This window comes from Malaclemys terrapin, chromosome 3, assembly GCF_027887155.1.
Source record: "Malaclemys terrapin pileata isolate rMalTer1 chromosome 3, rMalTer1.hap1, whole genome shotgun sequence".
Lineage (NCBI taxonomy): Eukaryota > Metazoa > Chordata > Testudines > Emydidae > Malaclemys > Malaclemys terrapin.
Window position 1 is genome coordinate 185,935,632 of NC_071507.1, and position 24,233 is coordinate 185,959,864.

At 43.5% G+C, this 24,233-nt stretch overlaps 1 long non-coding RNA gene across 1 annotated transcript in view; it reads right to left on the bottom strand.

The window, feature by feature from the left end:
* Positions 1–10,885: 10,885 nt before the first annotated feature.
* Positions 10,886–24,233, bottom strand: part of LOC128834862 (uncharacterized) — a 57,637-nt gene continuing 44,289 nt past the window's right edge. The window contains exon 3 of the long non-coding RNA XR_008444501.1: positions 10,886–11,623. This is a non-coding gene — a long non-coding RNA (uncharacterized LOC128834862). The remainder of the gene's footprint in view (positions 11,624–24,233) is intronic.

Below are 24,233 nucleotides of genomic sequence, written 5' to 3' on the forward strand. Positions count from 1 at the left end.
ATCTCTACCTATGAGTGGGAAGACTACTTACAGCACCTAAAGGCAGTATTGATATCACTACAGGAGGCTGGCCTCACATCTAACCCAGCAAAGTGACAGAAGTAACTTACTTAGGGTATCACGTAGGAGGAGACCTTGTGAAACCTGTGTCAGACAAAGTCCATGCATTAAATCCATACCCCATGTCCTGGACTGGGTGACAGATACACTACTTCCTGTGTCTGCTGGGATATTATTACCACTTCATCCCCAACTTTGCATTAATCACAGGTCCCCTGACTGATCTGTTAAAAGGCAAAGACCCCAAGAAGGTCTGGTGGGAGATGACTGAAACCTACACTTCACCTGGGAATTTATCCTCTATACCAGGGGTGGGCAAACTTTTTGGCCTGAGGGCCACATTGGGGAATAGAAATTGTATGGTGGGCCATGAATGCGCACAAAATTGGGGTTGGGGTGCAAGAGGGGGTGAGAGCTCTGGTTGGGGGTGTGGGCTCTGGGGTGGGGCTGGGGATGAGGTGTTTGGGGTGTAGGAGGGTGCTCTGGGCTGTGACTGAGGGGTTTGGAGGGCGGGAGGGGGATCAGGACTGGGGCAGGAGTGTGGGAAGGGGTGCAGGTTCCAGCTGGGGATGCGGGCTCTGGGGTGGGGCCAGGGATGAAAGGTTTGGCGTGCAGGAGGGTGCTCTGTGCTGGGATCAAGGGTTTGGAGAACGGGAGGGGGATCACGGCTGGGGCAGGGGGTTGGAGTGTGGGGAGAGGCTCAGAGGTGCAGGCTCCAAGCAGCACTTACCTCTAGCGGCTCCCGGAAGCAGTGGCATGTCCCTTCTCTGGCTCCTATGCATGGAGCAGCCCCCAACCCTGCTAGTGCTGGAGCTGGGCCATGCGGCTGCTTCCGGGAGCCGTGTGGTGCGGCTCCCGACCCCGCCCTCAGGCTGAAGATCGCGGGCCGGCTTAAAATGGCTTGTGGGCCATAGTTTGTCCAGCCCTGCTCTATACAGATGTTTCCGACATCCACCTGGGAATTGTGCTCTCTCAGAACTCTGGGGGAGAAGAGCATCCCATCCTATATTTAAGCAGGAAGTTGTGCTCCAGCCCTATAGATTCCAGGTGCAGCAATAAGCAGGGAGAGAGCATAGAAACACAGATTTTTTTCCCCAAGGAGCTTTGGACTGGGGAGATGTTACAGCACAAAACCTTTCTGGTATTGGGGCAGGGTTGTGTTGGAACATACCCCCCCCCCCATCTCACTGACAGAAAGGCTAACTGCATTCATGAAGCACCAGTTAGATGCACCTGCAGAACATACTCAATCTGGAGAAGGGGAACTTAACAAAGGTGAAGCTCTCCACAGGAAAAGGGGGAAGCTTGCCCAGGAGGAAAAGCTGTTAGGGACTCCCAATGAGCTCCACTACAAGGGGAGCCTAACCTGGGGTAGAGACCAACATTTTCTTTCCCCCTTGTTTTGGGGCAGACGGACATTGCAAGTCCTGTAAAGCTGCTTCCAGCCAATATCTGTGGCAGGGCCTGGGGAGCACCACCATGGACTAGAGGTAATTGAACTCCAAAGGGACCCTGGGAGTGATCTGAATTCCTGCCAGGAACAGTTAGATTGCCTAGAGATGGGCAAGAGATGGTGGAAGAGCCTGGGCTGAGAGTCAGCTGACTACACAGCCACGGAAAAATCTGTGCTACATTAAATTAACTAAATAAAAATCAATATTAGTGATCAAATAGGTGTGATGAGAATATTTTTACTTCATTGTTTGGTCTATTCTCCCCCGTTAAGTTTTGAATTCTTAGGAGGAGACATTCAAACTGAATCCATCAAGCCCTGATCAGCTTCTATACACCTTGTAACTAAAGAGCAACTATGTGGAATATACAGTGCATTTCACTGAACTGCTGGACTCACATATTAAGAGATTTGTCATTGTTCTACCAATTAAAAATCTATTAATAAAACTGCAGCAATGATTTAGCATTTCAGCCCTGTAGATGTATGGATGGCAGCAAGTGTTACATCCCCAGACATGTTATAAAGCTGAAATCTCGCTGCCTGTTTTTATTTTGTAAATCTGTGATTCTTGTGCAAGCATCTCCTGTTATTGGAAAGAAAGCTGGATTCCGAATGGCAGCCAGCAGGGGACTTGGAGACTTGTGCAGCTTTAATGACTTGCTAATCAAAAGCATGAAAACCAAACTGCACCTTTTGAACTGTTTTCCCATTCAGCCTAGATGGTCCAAATAAGTTTCTCCTCCACCATTCCTGTTATTTTCGCTACTTGAGTGTCAGCCTTTTTGGTGTATTTTTAAAACATGAGGGTGGGGGGGAGACCTGTCCAATGATCTCAAAGCATATGTTTTTGATTCTAATAGGATTATGGATACCAAAGGAATAAAAATGGAAATCACTGCTGCCAAGATATGAAAGAAAGTTTGCATACTAAAATAATTTAAACCCTAACATTTGGACCCAATAAGGCTAACAGAATGTTTATTCCATAGTTCTGGAAAGTGTTCTTTTTCTGCACATTAAGTGGTACAATAAAAAATAATGATTCTCACTCAGTTTATTTCTATAAATTATATTGGTTTATAGTTTTCCAGGGTCTGGTTATGTGTCAGATCCTATAGCAAGCACCTGGGTGTAAAATGCAATAAGCTAGTTACTTCCAGTGAGGAAAACAAAAGCCCTAGTTCCCTTTTCGAGAAAACTACATTGAGGCTCATCTAAAACCAGCCAAATACTTTTTCACACTTAAGAAATTATCAGTTGCACCTCATTTTCACTTGCTAGTGATATAAAACTGAAACCTTGATTCAAATGTAGCAATGGTCAGAGATGTGACCATAAATTTGGTGGTCTCTGCCCAATGGGTGATGGCCCGTCTCATGGGTTTAGAATGTAATGTAGCACAGCCTATGAATTAAATACCAAAGAAACTACTCCAAAAATGGTATTTTGGTTGCAAAGTCAAGTGCTCTGAAATTAGAAAGAGCCCGATTTAAGGATGCTCTTGCAATCCTAATTTGGCCCTTTTTTGTTTATGCATTATAATTAGAGCTAATTGGGGGTATTCCATCAAAAAAAATTTGTTTCAGCAAACATCAAAACTTTTCATTGGGAAACATCAATTTTCCATAACATTTTCAATTTACCTTCAGGATAATTTAAGCAAAATATGTAGTTTGGGATCAGGTCAACTGATTCAGGCTGTCAAACTGAATCAAAACATTTTATTTCAAGTCCGTTCAAAATTAAATGTGTGCCCATCTTAGTTGCCTCAGTTCATTGTGGGTGGTGTAGTTTGGGTGCTTTGTGCCCCCATGTTCTTCTACAGGTCAGCTTCCTCAACTGAACTATATCTCCTGTGATGCACTACTCTCCCCCCTCTGGCTGAGTAACCATGTGATTCATGGGAGATGTCATCCAGCAATGGAGAATCGCAGCACGAAGCACTCAAACTACAACTCTCATCAGACATCACGGGAGTTCAGGAGGACTCTGTTTAATGTTGAACCAGTGCTTTATTTGTGCCAGGGCTCGCCAAGGCTGCATCAGTTATTAATGTAAAAACATTGCTTGAGCCCCATCACCTAATTGCGTGAGCCATAGCACGTATTTCGTTACAAATTAAGTACTGTGTTGAACAAAGTTGAAACTAAACATTTCAATGTTTCCAAATGTTCACATTTTTTTATTTTGAAAAGGAAATGCAAGAGTTAAGATTGTATATGTAATATTAATTATGTCCCTTGTGTGCATGTATTATGATAGTCTTTATAACATACTATTTCAGTAATATGTGATGAATGCTAAATATTTAAGGTTGTAGATCATTTTTTTTCAGTTGGCAATACACTATGTGTGCCAGTCACTGAATGAAGGAAACATATGGAAAGTTCACCATAAGTGGCACTTAAATAATATCCTATAGACTAACTAAAACACACAGACTAATAGTAATATATACTGCCATACAGAGACCAACAAAGTGTGCATCTAGTGTGCATTTTTAACATTTCATAGTTAACTACCTCAATACCTTACAAACACTAAAAAGGGCTGTGCTAAAAGCTAGTCAAAAATGGGAATTTCTGTCTCTCAGTAAATTTCAATATATCCAAATTTGTTTTCATCCCAAATAGAGACAAAGTTGAAATATTTAAATTTTTCATGGAACCAACAGTTCAGAAAAATTTAAATTCTAAAATGTTCAAATATGTCATGTTGGCTTGGTTGTACTTTGGGTGCTTCTTGTCCCCATTCTCATCTATGGGCCGAATGCCACAGCTGGACTACACCTTTCATGATATTCCATGGCTGTGTGAGACCCATGATGCATTGTTATGGTTCACCATTCCGTTGTGCATCATGGGATATGTAGTCTAGCCAGGGTACTTGCTCCATAGAGGAAAATGGAAGCATGAGGCATGTAAAGTACAACTCCCATGACACACTACCACAGCTCACAAGGACATAGATTAATGCCAAACTGACCCGCAATTAAACATTGTGAGTCAGTTTGACAAACCAAAATGTTTAGATTCTGGACAACCCAATTTGAAATAAAATATTCCATTTTGATCTTCCCAATGGAAAGTGAAAAGTTTTCAACAAAATCACCTTTTTTTTTCCCATGGAAAATTTTAATTTTGCAGAAGTCACATTCTCCGTTGAAAACCATTTCTACAGAAATTACCCAGCCAGCTCTAGCTGTGCTCCTGGTTGCAAAAGGAAATGCATGGCTGCTAATTCAGGCTGTGATCCTGCAAGGTAGAACATATGGGCAGATCTATGCGCCTGCATAAAAAAGCCCATTAACTTAAATGAAGTTCATGTGGGCTCAGGGGTTTTCCCATATAGTCTAACTTACAGAATCAGGATCTAACTAATTAAAATACATACCCAGAGAGAAAAAGACTTTATAAAAATGTAAGTAAAATAAGATGTACCATTATGGACTATTATCAATAAAAAATAACTTAAGTATACCAGAAAAAAAATATTGCATGGTACTACACACATGTATCTTATCTTGTATCATACAACATAGTTTAGAGAAACAGTCTGTAATTTTTTAACTAATGACAGTATCATAATGCATGCACATAACAGGGTAGAGTTGTATTATTGATCATGTTTATTACAGCTGGTGCCTAGGCATCAACCAGGAAGAGAACCCCATTGTGCTAGGCACTGTACAAACACAGAATACCGGACAATCCCTGCCATGAAGAGTTTACAATCTAAGGGTATGTCTACACTACGAAATTAGGTCAATTTTATAGAAGTCGATTTTTAGAGATTGATTTTATACAGTCAATTGAATATGTCCACACTAAGCGCATTAAGTCAGCGGAGTGTGTCCTCACTACCATGGCTAGCATCGACTTATGGAGCAGTGCACTGTGGGTTGCTATCCCACAGTTCCCGCAGTCTCTGCCGCCCATTAGAATTCTGGGTTGAGCTCCCAATACCTGATGGGGCAAAAACATTGTCATGGGTGGTTTTGGGTACATGTCGTCAGTCACCCCTCCCTCCGTGAAAGCAACGGCCGACAATCGTTTTGCGCCAGACACCAGGGCGAATAGAAGAGCACAGCAGGGCACGCTGTGCATCAGAGAGGCTTTGAAAACCAGTTTCATGACTGGCCAGGCTTTGGTGTGACAGGTGTGTGTGTTTCTCCTTGATGCAAACCCACCCCCTTGCTGATTTTAATTCTCTGTAAGCCAACCACCCTCCCCCCTTCGAAATAAAGTAACTATTGTTTTGAAACCATGCATTCTTTCTTTATTAATTTAAAAAAATGAGAGAACAGACAAGGTAGCCCGGGTGGGGTGGGGGAGGAGGGAAGGATACGGCCAAATTGCTTATTGTAGCCACACTAAAAATCAAACTGTTTGAATGACAGCCTTCTGTTGCATGGGCCATCCTCTGGAGTGGAGTGGCTGGGTGCACAGAGCCTCTGCCCCCTCCCCTCCCCCTGCCTTCCCCCCCCCCCCCCCCGCATTCTTGGGCATCTGGGAGAGGAGGCTATAGAACATGAGGAGGAGGGTAGGTGGTTATACAGTGGATGCAGTGGGGGTCTGTGCTCTTGTTGGCTTTCCTGCAGCTCCAACAGATGCTGCATCATGTCTGTTTGCTCCCCCAACAACGCTTCATCATATCCATTTGCTCCCCCATTAGCCTCAGCATCGTGTCCTGCCTCCGCTCTTTGCGCTCATTTAATTCTTTCCTGGCCTCTGCCACTGAATGCCTCCATGCATTAAGCTGTGCCCTATCAGTGCAGGAGGACTGCATGAGCTCGGAAAACATGTCATTGCGAGTGTGTTTTTTTCGCCTTCTAATCTGCAATAACCTCAGGGACAGAGATGATAGGGGGAGCGTAGAAACATTCTACGCTCTACGATTCTGGGGGGACTGCATGGTCACCTGTGCTGCTGAGTTCACTACGCTGACCAAACAGGAAATGAAATTCAAAAGTTCCCAGGGCTTTTCCTGGGTGCTTGGCTAGTGCATCGGAGTTCAATGTGCTGTCCAGAGTGGTCACAATGGAGCACTCTGGGATAGCTCCCGGAGACCAAAACCGTCTATTTGCATCCGCACTACCCCAAATTTGACCCAGTAAAGTCAATTTTAGTGTTACTCCCCTCGCCGGGGAGGAGTACAGAAGTCGATTTTAAGAGCCCTTTAGGTCGACGGAACGGAGTTGGTTGTGTGGCTGCATTCATTTTTAAATCGACCTAATGCAGCTAAATTCGACCTAACCCCATAGTGTAGACCAGGCCTAAGTAGACAGGACAAATGACAGGTAGGGGAAAGGAATGTAGCACACAAGCAGAGTGATCAGTGTGATGGCAGCAAATGTCTGGTTAGGGCCACAAAATAGTCTATTTTTAATTTTGGGGGGGGTTTCATTGAGATGGGATTGGTAAACAGAAAGGCAAGGATGGGAGAGGGAACATTAAAGGGGGAAGCTGGGGTGCAGAGCAGCGGAGGAAGGAGGAGGACATAAGGGGCAGATGTAGAGTGAGGCTGAGAGCAAGGGGGTGGGAAGGGGTTGGAGAAAACAGTCAGGACAGGGGACAGAATGTGCAGGATGCACCCAGCCCTGACTTCTTCATTTTCTGAATTTACAAATTACCTATGCCACCTAAAGCTATCTTAATGTCATTTTATTGTACGGAACACAAATCCTGGGTGCCTGTTTCCAACTACTTAGAATATGCACATCATGGGCATAGTGTTTTGCAAATTTAGCGAGCACAGTTCCACACTGTGGGCCTAGTTCTGCTCTCGTCAGTATATGTGGAACCACAGTGAAGTGAATGGGGTTGCCTGTGCACTGCAGTTCAGAATACATCTCACCCATTTTAACTGTTTTCCTCACTGCCATAATTCAAGAAAGACATCTTGCACTGAACCAAAGAACCAAGATAAATAAATAAAAGAAACAGCTGCTACCGTTTGCTTACTAACCCTCTTAGAGATTTTTTTTAAATCTCTCTGGCAGGCTACAATACAAAATATCTTGATATCTCTGTCTAAGCTCTCTCTCACACACACACACACCCCGTTTCTCAGAGCCTGTCAAGTGTCTATTTGCCGATGAGGGTGAATGGCATAGAGCCTGCTCACTGTCCCATCATCATCTTCTTGTTTTAATTTAGCTAGGGTTCCCCCATTCCGTCCCTTGGAAGCAAGGTAAAAAACATTTTGAAACCGACAACATTATGGTTTGCTGAAATAACTTCTAATTTTTCTGCCATGAACCAAAGCAGCTGTCAAAGTACAGTATTCCGTTAAAGAGTAGCAGATATGCTGGAAAGGCACCAAAGAAATTTCTATAGTTCTAAACAGCATCTTTAAAACAGCAGCGCTAGAGCAGAAGAGGAGCTCAGGGGAATCCACAGAGCCACCAACTCTCCAAAAATAAAGTGAGCAATGGCTGACTTTGTTGAAGTTACCAGTGGTCGGTCATTGTTGGTTGAAAACTAAAAATGCATACTTTTACATTCTTAGCACAAGCCCATAATTCCAGCTGGCTTGGTGGCTTAGCATTGCTACCTAGGGGGCTAACGGGATCTCAACATCTGCAAAATTATGCTTTGATTTTTGGCACCTTCACACCCCAAGGGATGAAAACCCAAGCAATCGACAGCCAGAACTCACATTTTGACATGTTAAGCAGGGGACTGTTCCTCAGAGAGTTTGCCATTTGGAGAAGAGGAGTAAGCTATATCCTTGAAGGAGGGGGGAGAAAAAAAAGTAGCCGACAGACATCAGTGTTACAGTATTTCTGCTACCAGGGAGAGTGGCTGTTGGAATCAGCTTAAAGGAACAAATTATGAGTGAGATGGGAATGGAAGGAAATTGGCAAGCTCTGTACTCTAATGCTTATTTTTCACTTTCACCATGTTCATTATGATCACTGCAAAAGAAAAAAATATGTAATTATTTAATGCGAAAAGATGAAGAAAATATGATGAATTCTACAGTGAGAAATACTGCCATAGATTATTTCCTTTACAAAACGTTTTCACTCTAGCAACCTGGCATCCTATTTAAAGTTTGTATAGCTGTGCAAGCAAACAGAAATGTTCTAGCTCAATATTAAAAAAACAAGGAGTATAGCAGCTCATGAAAGGGCAGGAACTGTACCTGGGTGCTTTGCTACCCATCAGCCATTTCAAACAGAAAAGCTGTATTCTGTAGGCATAAACCCATTTTTCTCTACGCTTTTTCCAAATTCAGCACTTAAAGGGATGACACTGCAGCACTGGAAACTTTGCCTGGTGCCCATAATCACAGCACGACTGTTTGCAGCTCTGGGAGTTTTTACAATAGGTAGCTGGTATTTGATTGTCCATGTAACTAGGAAGACCAACTAGATCATCCCACCCTTACTTTGGAGGCAGCAATTGGATACTAAAAAGGAGATGGAATACTCCTACTTCTGTAGCCTAATCAGGAAGAACTATCATTCCAAATATTCCAACTATAAAATGTTCATTGATAGGTTTTAAGGCTAGAAGAGACCATTATGATCATCTAGTCTAACCTCCTATATATTGCAGGCCATAAAATTTCACTCAGTAGAGGGTATATAAATGAATGTTACTGAATCCTGTAACTTGTATTAAACCTTTTAGAACACCTTTTAGAAAGCCATTCAGATCTGAATTTAAAGGTTAAGGTCCTCAGCCATTGACACTGAATGCAGGTGGATTAGACAAAAAATAGGTAAACTGGGCTTTGAAAACCACAGCTCTGATTGTGGGAAGGAGTGACAAGAAAAGGATTTAATATTTTCCATAAGAGATTCTCAAACTTTGGTCTACAGTTCACTAGTGACCCTCACAGTCCTTCCTGCTGATCCTCTGAATGAAAAATCTTGAGACCCACATTATAGAGGGATTGGGGATTGTTGGGAGGGGAGTTGTGCCTGTGAAAGGATCTCCCTCTTGCAAAGAAGGCTGCAGAATCAAAAGGCCTGAAGGACACCTGTTCTGAGCAAAATCTTATGTCTTCACAGTGCCTTTCATCCTGAAGGACCCCAGAGCACTTTGCAAATCACAACCTGATTCTCCTTTCATTTACAGCAGTTTTACACCAGGACAATTCCATTGACTTCAGTGGAGTTACTAATTTGAACCAGTGCGGGAGGAGATTCAGCAATACTGTGCAACAATCAGGTGAATAGTAACTTCTCTAGTTGAAATTATAGAGGAAAGACCATTGGATGAAATATGACCACTCAGGATGGTTATGGCCAAGGTACCCAGATTAATAACTTTCACTACAGGGGGAAGTTACATGGGATCTTTTAGTCATCTAGTGTGATCAGAGCCTCTTTTCTGATTGATAAGACTTGTGCTTCCTAGAAAAAGGCATCTACTGTACATACTCAATATACCAGGAGTTCCATCGAAACCACAAGTTGGCTCAAAACTGCTTAATTTATGAGATCGCTGCAAGGATGCTTTATAGTGGGATCTTATGCTCCATTGTTTGCCCTACTCTTTTTATTAACTATTGTTTTGGCATGGTGGTGGCAAGAGCATTTGAAATTAGAGAGAGGAGCAAAATCGTCTGGTCTGCTCTTGACCCTATAAGTGTTGCCAATTATTCCATTAGTGGGGGGACTTGTTTATAATCCTTCCTCCAGGAATCTCAATGTTTCCTCAACAGTTGAAAGACTACTTCAAGTTTGTCTATAGGGAGCAGTGATGTGGACTACAGGAGTGTAATTTCTTAAGCGCACTAGCATGTTGCACATTAATTGGTCCATGTAGCTCCTATTGGTGCAAATTAAAATTCCCTAAATGTACTTTTGCTTAGTACTGTTTCAAACAACTACGTTAAAGAGCACCAGGGAACTTTCATTTGCACCAGTAGGGCCTACACTGACCAATTACTGTGCAACATGTTAGTGCTCTTTAGAAATTACATCTCTGTAGTCCGTATTACCTCTCCACGTAGACAAGCCCTTAGTCTTTTCACCATGCAGCCCAAAGGTCTCTATAGCAACTATGTCAAAAATCAGGGGTCAGATCAGTCAATGAGATTGCTGTTCTGCCATTACCAGAGAGGTAGTGGGGAAGCAGAAGAGATTACATTTTTTTAAATAACTGATTATTTCTTTAATTTATACAAAAGCCCTGTGCAAAAATCTAGACCTGACCTGTGCAAAAATCTAACACACATAGTCAACAATTGAACTAATGCCAATTAACAAGAACTAGCCCATCACCCTCCCTTCACTGCTCTCCTCTAGAATAATAAAAAGAGAAAGAGACTGACTTTGAAAACACTTTTAATAAAATCAATACAGAAACAAGAACATAAATTTCAAATTCAAAAACAACTGCCTATCCCGAACAGTACAAAGTGCATTTCCAATAACCCACCACTGAATGCATTGACCCAAATTGCTTATGAAAGTATAATAGCTAAACTTCACATGAAGGCGTAAAACCACTAAAAATCTAAAACTGAAGAGCATCAGCAACCTCTACCAAATAATTTACATTGTCTACTTTTTGAAAAGGCCACCTGTGCTTGACCCAAAATAAAGTTTGCTAGGCATCCCACAGATTTATTTGTGACCCTATACTTAACAGTAAAAATAAATATATTGTGAAATAAAATAAATAAGGGTTATAACTTGGAACAAGTAAGAAACATGTAAAAAACAGCCTTCTCCATGTCACAAAAAGGACATGACATGGAAACCTCCAGACTCAAATGATGCACAAACACAGTCATGGCAATAGTTCTGTGAAGAATTCTCCATTGTAAATTACCCATCCCCTTCACAACCAGAGGCTTGTATACAGTTCACCAGGCTGGATAGATGGAGTCTGCCACCAAAAGCTGTCTTCTCCATGCCATATTGGGATAATCAACAAGCATTCAAAAATGATGAATCTTTATCACAAGTATATACAATAACTTGTGGCCTAAGCTATTAAATGTAAATTCAGAAGACCAATTACGTATTACATAGTCCTGCCTTGAGTGCAGGGGACTCGTCTAGAAGACCTCTCAAGGTCCCTTCCAGTCCTCCACTTCTATGATTGAAGGCAAGCAAGATGCCGGGTTTGTCAACATCCCAATCTACAGTAGGAACAAAAGGCAAGAAAATAGAAACATTAGTATAATAAGGAATGGCTCGTTCAAAAAGGCAACTGTCCAGACTGGCAATACTGCCCCTAGGAAGGATTGATTCCACCTCTAATAAAAACTGAGAAACCCAGAAAAATGAATGAAAACTGAGCTTGACAGGAAAGATATCTGCTGAGACCTACGTAAAATTAGTAAAATCAATTAAATGAACCAGTTTTGTCATACCTACTGCAATACAGGAAGAGACAGGACTTCTAGAAACAAGATTACCAATCCTCATGACTCTGCTCAAAAGATCAATGAGACCTTGGCGCCCCTTTCTAAACAGGCAGATACAAAATACTCCACTAGAAAGAGTGGAGGGAGATCCTAAAGAATACATTATGCCACAACATAGTGGCAATTAAATGAACAATTACTAATACCCACCCTAAGAAAGAGAGTCAAGTCAAAGACCACTGCCACCTTCACAACTTCCCCTCCAACTTTTCCATAACTCCCTCCCAATTCTAGCCCAAAATATCATCTGATTTCAGCACAATTCCCAGTGCCTTAAAGCCTCTCCGGCAAAGTCAGGGGGTGGAAAATCATCCAAGACCCCAACAGGAATGTGTCACTCTTCCTCCAATTTAAGTAAGCTGGGGAATTCTGCTCCAAAGATTGTTGACATTCAGTCAAAACCTGGATATCAAAATCATTAGAAAGAAAACACAGTCACATTGTCAGCATATGCAGAGACTTTCACCAGAATACAAGCTGCAACAGGGAGTGAAAAGCTAGAAAGGCCAATAGAAAGAGTGTATAATAATCCACAGAGGGAACAATCCTGTCCGATTTCCCTACAGATTGGAAAGAGGGCGATCAAAACACCATTCACTTTAAGTAGATCAGTGGTTTGCAGCCAGGGCCCCCAAGTCTCAGGATGTTTCAGCATTGTAGTGTCAGTCCCGAGTCTCAGCGGTGTTGTCCCCCAAAACTGCAGTGCCTTACCTAGAGTGGGATAGTCCTGGGGGCAGCTCCGCCCACCCCCACCTCATCCTCTCCCTCAGCCTCCCTCAGACCCCACCCTCCGGCCAGATCCTAGGCAGGAAGGCAGAGCCAGACAGTGAGGGGCAGCTGCTCCTCTGGCCATTAGTGCCATGGAGTGGGCAGCCGTGGCATTCCCCCATCTGCTGCTGGTGCCTGGGGTTGCATCTGCTCCTCAGCTGCCAGCCTCCTTTGACAGCTCACGCAGGCAGCTCTGGGCCCAGCAGAGCCCTCAGGGAGTAGCCACTGGCACACAGCCCCAAACAGGTGGGTGGCCTGATGAGATGAGTCATGGGGTGGAGGTGGCACTCCCTCCCAGGACCCCGCTGTGCAGAGCTGGCCCGAGCCCTGCCCCAGAGCCCCTCTCCCCCCGATGGGCCCCAGAGTTTTTCTATCATGTTGAGGGGGGCCTGAGAAAGAAAAAGATCAAGAACCCCTGAAGTAGACCATATATATCTTGATACAATAACAGAAGCCTGGGCCAAAAGCACAAAGGGTATGAAGCAAATATCCATGATCTACACGATAAAAGGCCCTTCTCTTGATCAAAGGAAATCAACCCAACATGTAAATCATGCATTTTTTTAGGCCAAAATTACATCCCACAATAGGAAAAGGTTATCAAAAATGGACCTGTTGGGGACACAATAGGTCTGATCTGGGTGCATGAAGCAACCATATATTTCAGTCTATTTGCCAAAAATAGTGAAAAAAGTTTATGGTCAGAGCAAAGCAGGCACGTAGGTTATGAATTCTTCATCTCCCCAAGATCCCCCTTCTTAGGCAACAGGGTCAGAGCTGTTCAATGACATGAGTGGCAATATCTTCTCTTTGATGTTCTCCTGAAAAATCTGGAGCAAGTCATGCCCAAGAAGGCTCCAAAAGGCCTTATAAAACTAAATAAGCAAACCATCAATACCAGGTGCCTTCCTTGGAGCAAAACCACTTAGGACAGAAATACTAATGTTGAAATCTACACAGATCCTCAAGGAGCCACCAAGTCTAAGATGGACACAGGCTCTGCGGCATACAGGTCTGAGAAAAAGTTCAAAGCAAAGTTCCTAATCTCCACATGCACTTTGGTCATTAGGTTTTTTTCAATCTGTACCACTTCTGTTTGTCATGCTCGGAGACAGAGATGTGTCTCATAGTATACTGAGCAGAGAACAAAGAACAGATTAATGGCAGTCTGCCATCTCTACTCCACATTTTCCCTCAGTCTTATCCAGAAACCTACCAAGAGCATCCTGGGTATGTCCCCCCTCAGGTTGTTCAGGACCCAAAGAAGCTGTGAGTTCATCATCCCCCACACTCTCCCCAGACTCAGAATCTGGAGGGAGGGGGCAAAACTAATACCTGCCCACTTCTGATTTATGATATCACCTGAAAGTGAGAACAGGCATTTGCATGGGACTTTTGTAGCCAGCACTGCAAGGTATTTACGGGCCAGATAGATTAAATATTCATATGCCCCTTCATGCTTTGGCCACCATTCCAGAGGACATGCATTAAAAAATTATGTGTTAATTAAATTTGTAACTGAACTGTTTGGGGGAGAATTGTATGTCTCCAGCTCTATTTTACCTGCATTCTGCCAATATTTCATGTTATAGTAGTCTCAGATGATGGCTCAGCACATGTTCATTTTAAGAACACTTTCGCTGCAGATTTGACAAAACTCAAAGAAGGTACCAATGTGAGATTTCTAAAGATAGCTACAGCACTCAACCCAAGATTTAAGAATCTGAAGTGCCTTCCAAAGTCTGAGAGGGATGAAGTGTGGAGCATGCTTTCAGAAGTCTGAAAAGAGCAACACGCTAATGTGGAAGCTACAGAACCCAAATCACCAAAAAAGAAAATCAACCTTCTGCTGGTGGCATCTGACTCAGATGATGAAAATGAACATGCGTCAGTCCGCACTGCTTTGGATTGTTATCAAGCAGAACCCGTCATCAGCATCACCCCTCCGGAATGGTGGTTGAAGCAAGAAGGGACATATAAATCTTTAGCATATCTGGCATGTAAATATCTTGTGATGCCAGCTACAACAGTGCCAGGCGAATGCCTGTTCTCACTTTCAGGTGACATTGTCAACAAGAAGCAGGCAGCATTATCTCTTGCAAATGTAAACTAACTTGTTTGTCTGAGCAATTGGCTGAACAAGAAATAGGAGTGAGTGGACTTGTGGGCTCTAATGTTTTATATTGTTTTATCTTTGAATGCAGTTATTTTTTGTACATAATTCTAAATTTGTGAGTTCAACTTTCATGATAAAGAGATAGTACTACAGTACTTGTATTAGGTGAATTGAAAAATACTATTTCTTTTGTTTTTTACACTGCAAATATTTGTAATAAAAAATAAAAATAAAGTGAGCACTGTACACTTTGTATTCTATGTTATCATTGAAATCAATATATTTGAAAATGTTGAAAACATCCAAAGATATTTAAATAAATGGTATTCTATTATCGTTTAGCGGTGCGATTAATCGCATGATTAATCTTTTAAATCGCTTGACAGCCCTAATCTTTAATAAAAGATTATATGATATGATAAAACCTCCAGGAATACGTCCAACCAAAATTGGCAACTCTACAACCACCACAAAACTAAACAAACACAAAAAAACCAAAACCCCATTTTCCCACAGAAAGAAACACAGGGAGAACAGCAGAGCGCACACACTCTCAGCATCCCTCCCAAATACTTCCACAATCCTTTGAGAGAGAGAGAGAGAGAGAGAAGAAAAAACCCTACAACTGTCCTCTCAGAAAAAAGCCTAGGAAAATAGACAAGATTTGCAGTGTGCCCTGCAGATCAATAAACCTGGGATCTATCCAGCTCCCTGGGGGGAAGAGAATTCCAGGGTCAAAGACCAGCTCCTCAGAACACCCTTACCCCAATCTTTACATGTATAAATCTAGCTCATATATCCCAGAAGATTTCAACTTCTGGGTTGGAGCACAAAATAAGAGGCAGCCTCAAAGATGCACAGGACCATACCGGGCCTCTTCCATATCGGGCCTCCTCACTCTTATATAAGGTCATAAGATTTCTCACCTGGAATTCAACTTGAGGCAGTCCTTTCTTTCCCCATCCTATCTGGCAAAAACATAAACAGTGTTACGGCTCCACCACTCAGGAAGGCAAAAGGTTAACATCTTTCAATCATAGGTAGCATATGAACCCCAGTCCAGTCACTTCCTCTCAGGGAGAAAACTTCAAAGCAGGAACATAGAATGTAATACTCGAAGTGACACTCCCTGAGGGGCCGTGGGAGGGATGCAGGATGGGAGAAGAGAGGATTATGACAAACAGGATTACCGGTGCGTAATCTTTTTTCGCTGTACGTCTTTCCTCACCCATCTTACTCAGCAACACTCTGTAAAGACTATGGATGTAACAAGCAGCGTTATGCCAAAATTGGGCTAACCTGTAGTAGAACCTAATGTACTACCCAGCCAAATTTGGTATCCAGCAAAAGTCAGAACCAGCTGGCAGTGGCAGTCATGACTAGATGGTCAGATCACAAATAGAAAAGACAAAGCCTGAAAGGAAGTGGGCAGAGTGGGGTTTATATGCCACCAGTGATTGACAGATCTTTGACTCCTGCTTCCTGACTGGTAGAGCCATAATACTGTCTGGAAGGGCTGCTCTCAGGCAGGATGAGAGAACAGGAACACATGACAAATGGGTTTTTCTATATAGCTATTTTACCATGACAGTAACCATGCTTAGAAACATTTCCCTCAGTTCACATTACTTCGGTCTTTGCTGTATTCCCATACTTCCTCATAGTGCTTGCTGGACAGGTGTAAACCCCCACTGTGACGCTGTGAATTCTCACTCCACAAAACAGCAGCAGTGCTGGGGAAGGCGGGCCTGCCCCCAAAGCTGTGACTGGCGAGGCAATGAGCAAACAGGAGTTGGGCAGAGAGATGGCAGGAAATCCCACCCAGTTTCTAGTGGCGAGCACTCTTGGAAAGAAGGAACGGCTGAGGCAGAGGCGGTGCAGGAACACCTGAGAGCTTATCCTGGATGGGGGAACAGAGCCGGAGAGCAGCCTGAGCATGCAGCCCAAGTGAGCCTGCACCATGTGGTACATGAGAATCAACCAGACCCCAAAGTGAAGGAAACTGTGATCCGTGACTGAGGGACGGAGCAGGGCAGTGCAAATGCACAGCACCCTTTATGTCCCTCACAATTAGGTGGTACGGAACTCTATGGTGCTGTGGCTACCAGAGAGACAGTTCTGTGGCAGAACCCACAGCTGAGGGATTGCCTTGGGGACCAGATCCAGGGAGCAGCAGAGACCCAGCAAGGAAGCCCAGGTCAGCATCAACACTATGGTACCAAATGCAGCAAACACTGTTGTGATAATTGGACTTTCAAATTAATCCTAATTATGAGCTCAACTATGGAAAGTGAATGAAAGTTCATAAAGTGTCACAATAACCTATAACAACAAAGGTCAATGGGAAAAGTTGCCAAAGGGACACACAAAAACAATTCAAACAAAAAGGCCTAGTGATAAAATTCAAGGACTATGTTAAAATATGCGTGGCAAACAAGACAGTGTGAGACCGAAAAATCAATTAACCAAAATTGGTGTCAGAAATTAGGCCTAATCAGTGGACAAAATAATGACAGGAAGGGCTATTCCACCCACCTCTCCATTTTGGGTCCTTAAAGAAAGATACTCTGGAGAGAAAAATTAGCTACAGGAGTCAGCTTCACCATCAGAGCTGCCACCGTCTCCTGGGATCCTGCTGGGACTTTGTTATTCTCATTCTGAGAGCTCTCCTGAATCGACCAGGCCAGAGAGAGACCCAGGTGACATTGCCACCTCTACCAGCTCCAGTTGAATCCCAACCACCCCTTGGGATATCAGACGTGGTTCTCTCTCTTCATCCCCACCCCCAAATGTATCCTTTTCCTTCCCTGCCTTATCTCTTCTCTTTCCTGTCTCTCTCCTTTTTCCTTTTGTCTAATAAGAGTCTGGCTTAACTGGCCAAGACTGCACATTTTGAAACACTGCCTGTGACCCAGAAAAAGGCAGATAAAACCAATGTCCTAAGCAGCCCAATGCTGGTATGAGTTTGCCAGGTCTCAGAGTGGCTAAAAAGACCAGGTGCCATGCCTGTGTTTTTCTAGCAGTGAGGTTGCAATGAAAGAGAGAAGCTGCATTTTCTCTTTGCTGTTCTTTTCTCCCCCTTTTGTGTTGTGTTTGTCTTGCTTTTTCTTAGGAAAAGGACTGGACTTTAACAACTACAGCAATAACAACTGCTTCAGCCCATCTCAACTAACAACTTCTCTTTTCCCCCCAAAAAGGACAATTGTTACCATCTTTGATACCATCTAAGAGATTGTATTCTCTTAGGGAACAAGAGATGATGTAAAATTAAAATCTTATCCAGTACTTCACATTTCAAATGCTTTAACTGTTTTTTCTTCTTTTTCTGTATCTTTAATCAAACATTAAAAGGCTTTTTAATAACGTGTTTGCCATAGTACTAAGCAGGCTGAGGTCACTATCTGCCAAACCCCGAACTGTGTTTAAAACCGTTTAATGTTGGACAGTGACTGGGTTATGTTAACACCTTTGATGCTGTGGGCCCATATATTTCATCTAAATAAACACAACACCCCCAGACTTGGCACTCTCAAGTCACACTGTAGAGAGGCTGGAGCTGGAATTGGTCTGTTGCTGATAAAATAGAATATTTGTACTGATAATAGTACTGGAGTGATTCCTGGGTGAATTCCTGCCTTCCCAACAGCAGGAAAAGGGGTCTCCACCCCACGGCAAGGTGTGGGAGTCTGGGCCCCACTGCTAGCAAGGAGAGCTCCCACTGGACAGTACCCTTTTTTGAGTCTGTGATGCTAATGCTGTGAATCCCGAGGTAACAGTAGCTAAGCCAATTATCAGGACTGACGAAGTTCCTTCCCAAAGATGAAAACTGCATATACACATAACTAAATGCCCCTCTGCACGAGTGGTAGCAGAGTATTTGTTCATTTACTCGGAGATTTGCAGACAATTTTCAGGCATATAAGGTCAGGACTAGTAATCTGAACACAGAACAAATAGGCAGGAATTCCTGAGTTCTAATCTTATTTATAACACAGATTCCCCCTGTGGCATTGAGCAAGCCACTTGACCAGTCTGCCTCAGTTTCCCCATCTGTACAATGGGGATAAGAATACTTACCTGCTCTCACCATGCTGTTCTGGAGATTAGTGTGTGTAAAGCATTCTAAAAAGAGTAAAAAAAACCTGCTAAATATTTGTATTAAAACAACAGAAAGCACAAGGAGCTCTGAGTATTATGCTTGGACACTGGGGCCCTCTTGCAGCAAAGTATATTTTCCCCCTGCAGAACAACTACAAAATAAACAGCAGGTCACTAAAACCAGAACGTCAGTTTGTACATTGAGCTGAATGGAAACAATTCAGGGCGTCCATACTATATCACTATAAATGGGGCTTTGTTATACTGGAGTTCGCTATGGGCCAGTGCAGTGCCCTTCTCTGCTGCCACAGAGGGCTCCTTGCCATTCTCCTGTGCAAGGGAGAAGAGTGTGAATGCAAAACAGCAAGGCAGTGGGTGCAGAGCTCTATGAGTCCTGTGTAATAGTCCCGGAGTGGCAGCATGAAGGGAATGGGAGGTGGAAACTGTTTGGGTGTGCTAGGGGAGACATGAAGGCAGGGACAGAGGACCCATGTCTATGCACATCTCACATCAAGGACTACAGAGGCTATATAAGACATTGAGCCGAAATAGACTCTGTGGCACAATTCCAAAGCTTCCAGGGCAGAAGAGGGAATTCTTCATGTGCCCACATATCTGACCAGCACATAGTCTGGTCACTCAGGCAAGGCACTGTACAGAGGACTTGGCCCTGTAAGCAGGTTCCACTCAATACATTATTGAAGGGATACACAGCCAAGAAAATCAAAAGCAGAATCCAGCGTACCGTCGTAAATATTTCCTGCTAGTATCTTAGGTGAAAAGTTCCAGAGTCTGGAGACTCAAACAAAGAAAGCTCTAGCCACAGAGAGACCGATATAAAGCTGTCATGCCCTGATATTAAAACCTGCAGTGTTTTTATATCAAAGAAGTCTCGCCATAACTATTTTGTCTGAGACCAGAACTAACTTTTAACACCCATCGTAATCAGATAACAAATGATGCCCAAACTCTCCAAATTCCTGTAATAAGACTGACCCCCAACTCCCCTTTGCATGACTTCTCAGATAACAAAGATGTCAGCCTGTGACTCACTGAATCCACAGTATCAGTTCGTATATAACTAACAGTGTATAAACCACTGCCTCGGCTTAAATTGACAGAGATTTTTTAAACATAACATTACAAAGAAAAAATATCTGACCTGGTAAGATATTTGAGGAAATTAATCTTACCCCCATTCAACATCCGATAATAGCACATCTGACAAAATAAACAATTGCAACCAGCTGCAGGTGGCACATTAAAAAAGGTTAATATAAATGTAGCAGCAATAAATATTAAATCCAACCATCCTTCCCACTCTCGGTCTCAGAATGATCCTTTTTCCATAGCATCTGAGTGATCAGTTTGCATCCATCATACTTAGCATTTATGACATAGTCCTAGGGAGGTACAGAATGATGGCCATGGGTGATGAGGAAGAGGATGGCTAACATTTCAGGTTGTTCTGTAAGCTGAAATGTTAGCCATCCTCTTAGAATCAGAGAATATCAGGGTTGGAGGGGACCTCAGGAGGTCATCTAGTCCAACCCCCTGCTCAAAACAAGACCAATTCGCAGACAGATTTTTGCCCCAGATCCCTAAATGGCCTGCTCAATGATTGAGCTCACAACCTTGAGTTTAGCAGGCCAATACTCAAACCACTGAGCTATCCCTCCCCCATCTTCCTCATCACCAGTCAGGGCCGACTCTAACTTTTTTGATGCCCCAAGCAGCAAAAAAAAGCGCTGCCCCCCAAGCCCCCGCCCCTGCCGAGCACCGCGCTGCCAGAACCCCCCGCCGAGCACCGCCCCTCCGGAGCCCGCCCGCCGAGCGCCCCCCCCCCACAGAATGCTGCGCCGCACTGCCCCCCCTGTTGAGCACCACGCCGCCGGAGCACCCCCGCCCCCCCACGGAATGTCGCGCCGTGCCTCCCCCGCCACCCCAAGATTGGCCGCCCCTTACCAGGTGCCGCCCCAAGCATGTGCTTGGTTGCCTGGTGCCTGGAGCCGGCCCTGTCACCAGTGGTCATCATTCTGGCACCTCCCAACAATTACAATACTGCCTTTTTCATTCAAAGATCTCACAGTATGTTACAAACTGTCCTTATCCCCATTTTACAGATAGTGAAAATGAATGAGAGATGTTAAGCAACTAGCCCTAAGTCACACAGCAAGCCAGTAACAGAGCTGAAAATAGAACTTAAACCTCCCACTTCTTAACTGCTTCTGTTAGATAACTGCTTCTGACAGAAAATATCATATTGCTCTGTATAAATCCATGGTACACCCACATCTTGAATGCTGCATGCAGATGTGGTCGCCCCATCTCAAAAAAGATATATTGGAATTGGAAAAGTTCAGAAAAGGGCAACAAAAATGATTAGGGGTATAGAACAGCTGCTGTATAAGGAGAAATTAATAAGACTGGGACTTTTCAGCTTGGAAAAGAGACGACTAAGGGGGGATATGATACAGGTGTATAAAATCATGACTAGTGTGGAGAAAGTAAATAAGGAAGTGTTATTTACTTCTTCTCATAAAACAAGAACTAGGGGTCACCAAATGAAATTAATAGGCAGCTGGATTAAAACAAACTAAAGGAAGTATTTTTTTCACACAATGCACAGTCAACCTGTGGAACTCCTTGCCAGAGGATGTTGTAAAGGCCAAGACTAAAACAGCATTAAAAAAGAACTAGATAAGTTAATGGAGGATAGGTCCATCAATGGCTATTCACCAGGAGGGGCAGGAATGGTGTCCCTAGCCTCTGTTTCCCAGAAGTTGGGAATGGGCATCAGGGGATGGATCACTTACTTGGTGATTACCTGTTCTGTTCATTCCCTCTGGGACACCTGGCATTGGCCACTGTTGGAAGACAGGATAATGGGCTAGATCAGTAGTTCCCAAACTTGGTTCAGGGTTCGTACAATGTAAGCCCCTGGCAGGCTGCGAGATGCTTTGTTTACCTGAGCGTCCACAAGTATGGCTGCTCGCAGTTCCCAGTGGCTGCAGTTTGCCGTTCCCAGCCAATGGGAGCTGCGGAAAGCGGCGTGGGCCACGCCACCACTTCCCGCAGCTCCCATTGGCAGGGAACGGCAAACTGTGGCCACTAGGAGCTGCGAGCCACCGTACCTGCAGACACTCCAGGTAAACAAAGTGTCTCAGGTCCTGCCGGGGGCTTAATCAGAACAAGCCGCGAACCAAGTCTGGGAACCCCTGGCTAGATGGACCTTTGGTCTGACCCAGTATGGCCATTCTTATGTTCTCATGTTAAAGTAGCACGTACAGGCCCCACTGTGGTAAACACTTAACATATACATAGTAAGAGAGAATCCCTGTCCCAATCTTACAGTCTAAATAGGTGTGGCGGGTTGGAGAAAGGAAGTATTATGATCCTTATTTTACAGATAAGAAACTGAGGCAAAGAGAGATTAAATGACCTGCCCAGGATCACACATGAAGTCTGTAACAGAGGTGAGACTTGAAACTAGAGCTTCAGTACCAATCCCATTTTTTAACCATAAGGCCATGCGTCCTCTCCTTTCCTGTCCTTTTACTATTATACCACACTGCCTCCATTTACTCACATTAAATTTATAGCGCAAAAGGTTACTCTATTTACATTCCCTGCTATTGGCACCTAAACAAATGGGTTGCTTACATATATGCTCTCCTCAGACTGATGACAAGTTAGTGTCTAAACTCCTTGCATAGAGGGAAGAATCAAAGAACATAGGCGTTGTGAATTCATGACCATATATCAAGAATCCTGGAGTGACCACTAGTTATAGGCCTTGAGCTGTTTCACATATAAGTAGTGAATAAATGAACAAACTCCCATGGCCAATTTTCACTACAGCAGAGTTTATAGGCCAAATGCTCTCTAATCCTATAGTTAATCCCTAGCTTCTTTCCTTGTCAGAGCCAAAAAGACTGTGCCTCAAAGCAAATGTACCTGACAGATGGAAGAGGAAAACACTGACACTGATCATTCCAAAACTCATTTAAAAAATGCAGCAATTGGTCTATTGTAATAGCAAGGTGAGTCGGAAAAGGCTTAAAAGGACATGGACAAGGAAATGTAGTTCAACAATGAGGCCATCTGCTTGTCTAACATACTGGACTTCCAGAGCAAGAAGGAGAAAATGCCAAATTAAAAACGCAGTTCTATATTAATTACCGTATATACTCATTCATTAGCCCGTTTGTTTATAAGCCGACCCCCCAAGATGGTTAGGTAAAAATAGCAAAAACTGTATGACCCTTTCATAAGCCGACCCTATATTTCAGGGGTTGGCAAATTTTGGCTCCTGGCCGTCAGGGTAAGCAGCTGGCGGGTTGGGATGTTTTGTTTACCTGAAGCATCTGCAGGCATGGAGCCCCTCAGCTCCCTGTGGCCGCGGTTCGCCGTTCCCAGCCAATGGGAGCTGCAGGAAGTGGTGTGCCATTGGCTGGGAATGGCAAACCGCGGCCACAGGGAGCTGAGGGGCTCCATGCCTGCAGATGCTCCAGGTAAACAAAATTACAATGTATTATATATTCAATTCAATGATTCCATAGAGTTTAAAATTATCAAATTTTGGTGTAGACCTGTTTATAAGCCAACCCCCGCTCTTTGATGCGTCACTTTTTTTACCAAAAATATTCGGCTTATGAACGAGTATATACGGTAATTATAATTAATTAATTATATTATATTAAATTATATTATATTATACTTCCAAATAATAGGCTGCACTCCTCCATCCTGTAGAATCCTAAAGAGCCAGTCTGAAATATTCCAACTCATGCTGAGTGACACTTTATGAGTGGTCCCACTGACTTGAGTGGGACCACTGACAGAATAAAATATATCCAACGTGAGTAAGGTTGTCAGAATCTGACCCATTATGGCAAATGCCTTTGTAATACATAGAGAGACAACTCAGAGCTGGTATGAGCAGAAGTCAATAGAAATGCACGTATGCCACATCTGAATTTGGGTTGTTCTGAACGATGAATGGGGAGGTGGTCAGATCAGAGGTGATGTTGATTTGCAAACACGGGGCTGGGGAAGGTAGCCGACGGCGTTTGCACTCCTTGAATCCTGGGGCTATGCAAGGGCCGTCCTTACCCAACACCATTATAAGTTAGTATGGCCTCGAGACGGCTCTACCTTACATTCCATTTCTCATGGCTGCCTACCAGCCCTGGGAAGCAGAAAATAGTGAACTTCAGCCATGTCTCCAACATACCCCTTCACATTACTCAAGGGACCAGCTGAAACTTGGAATGCTAAGGGATCACAGTCTCAAAGCAAATTCTTTCACCAGCCTTGAAAACAAAAAGTTGGTTTAGC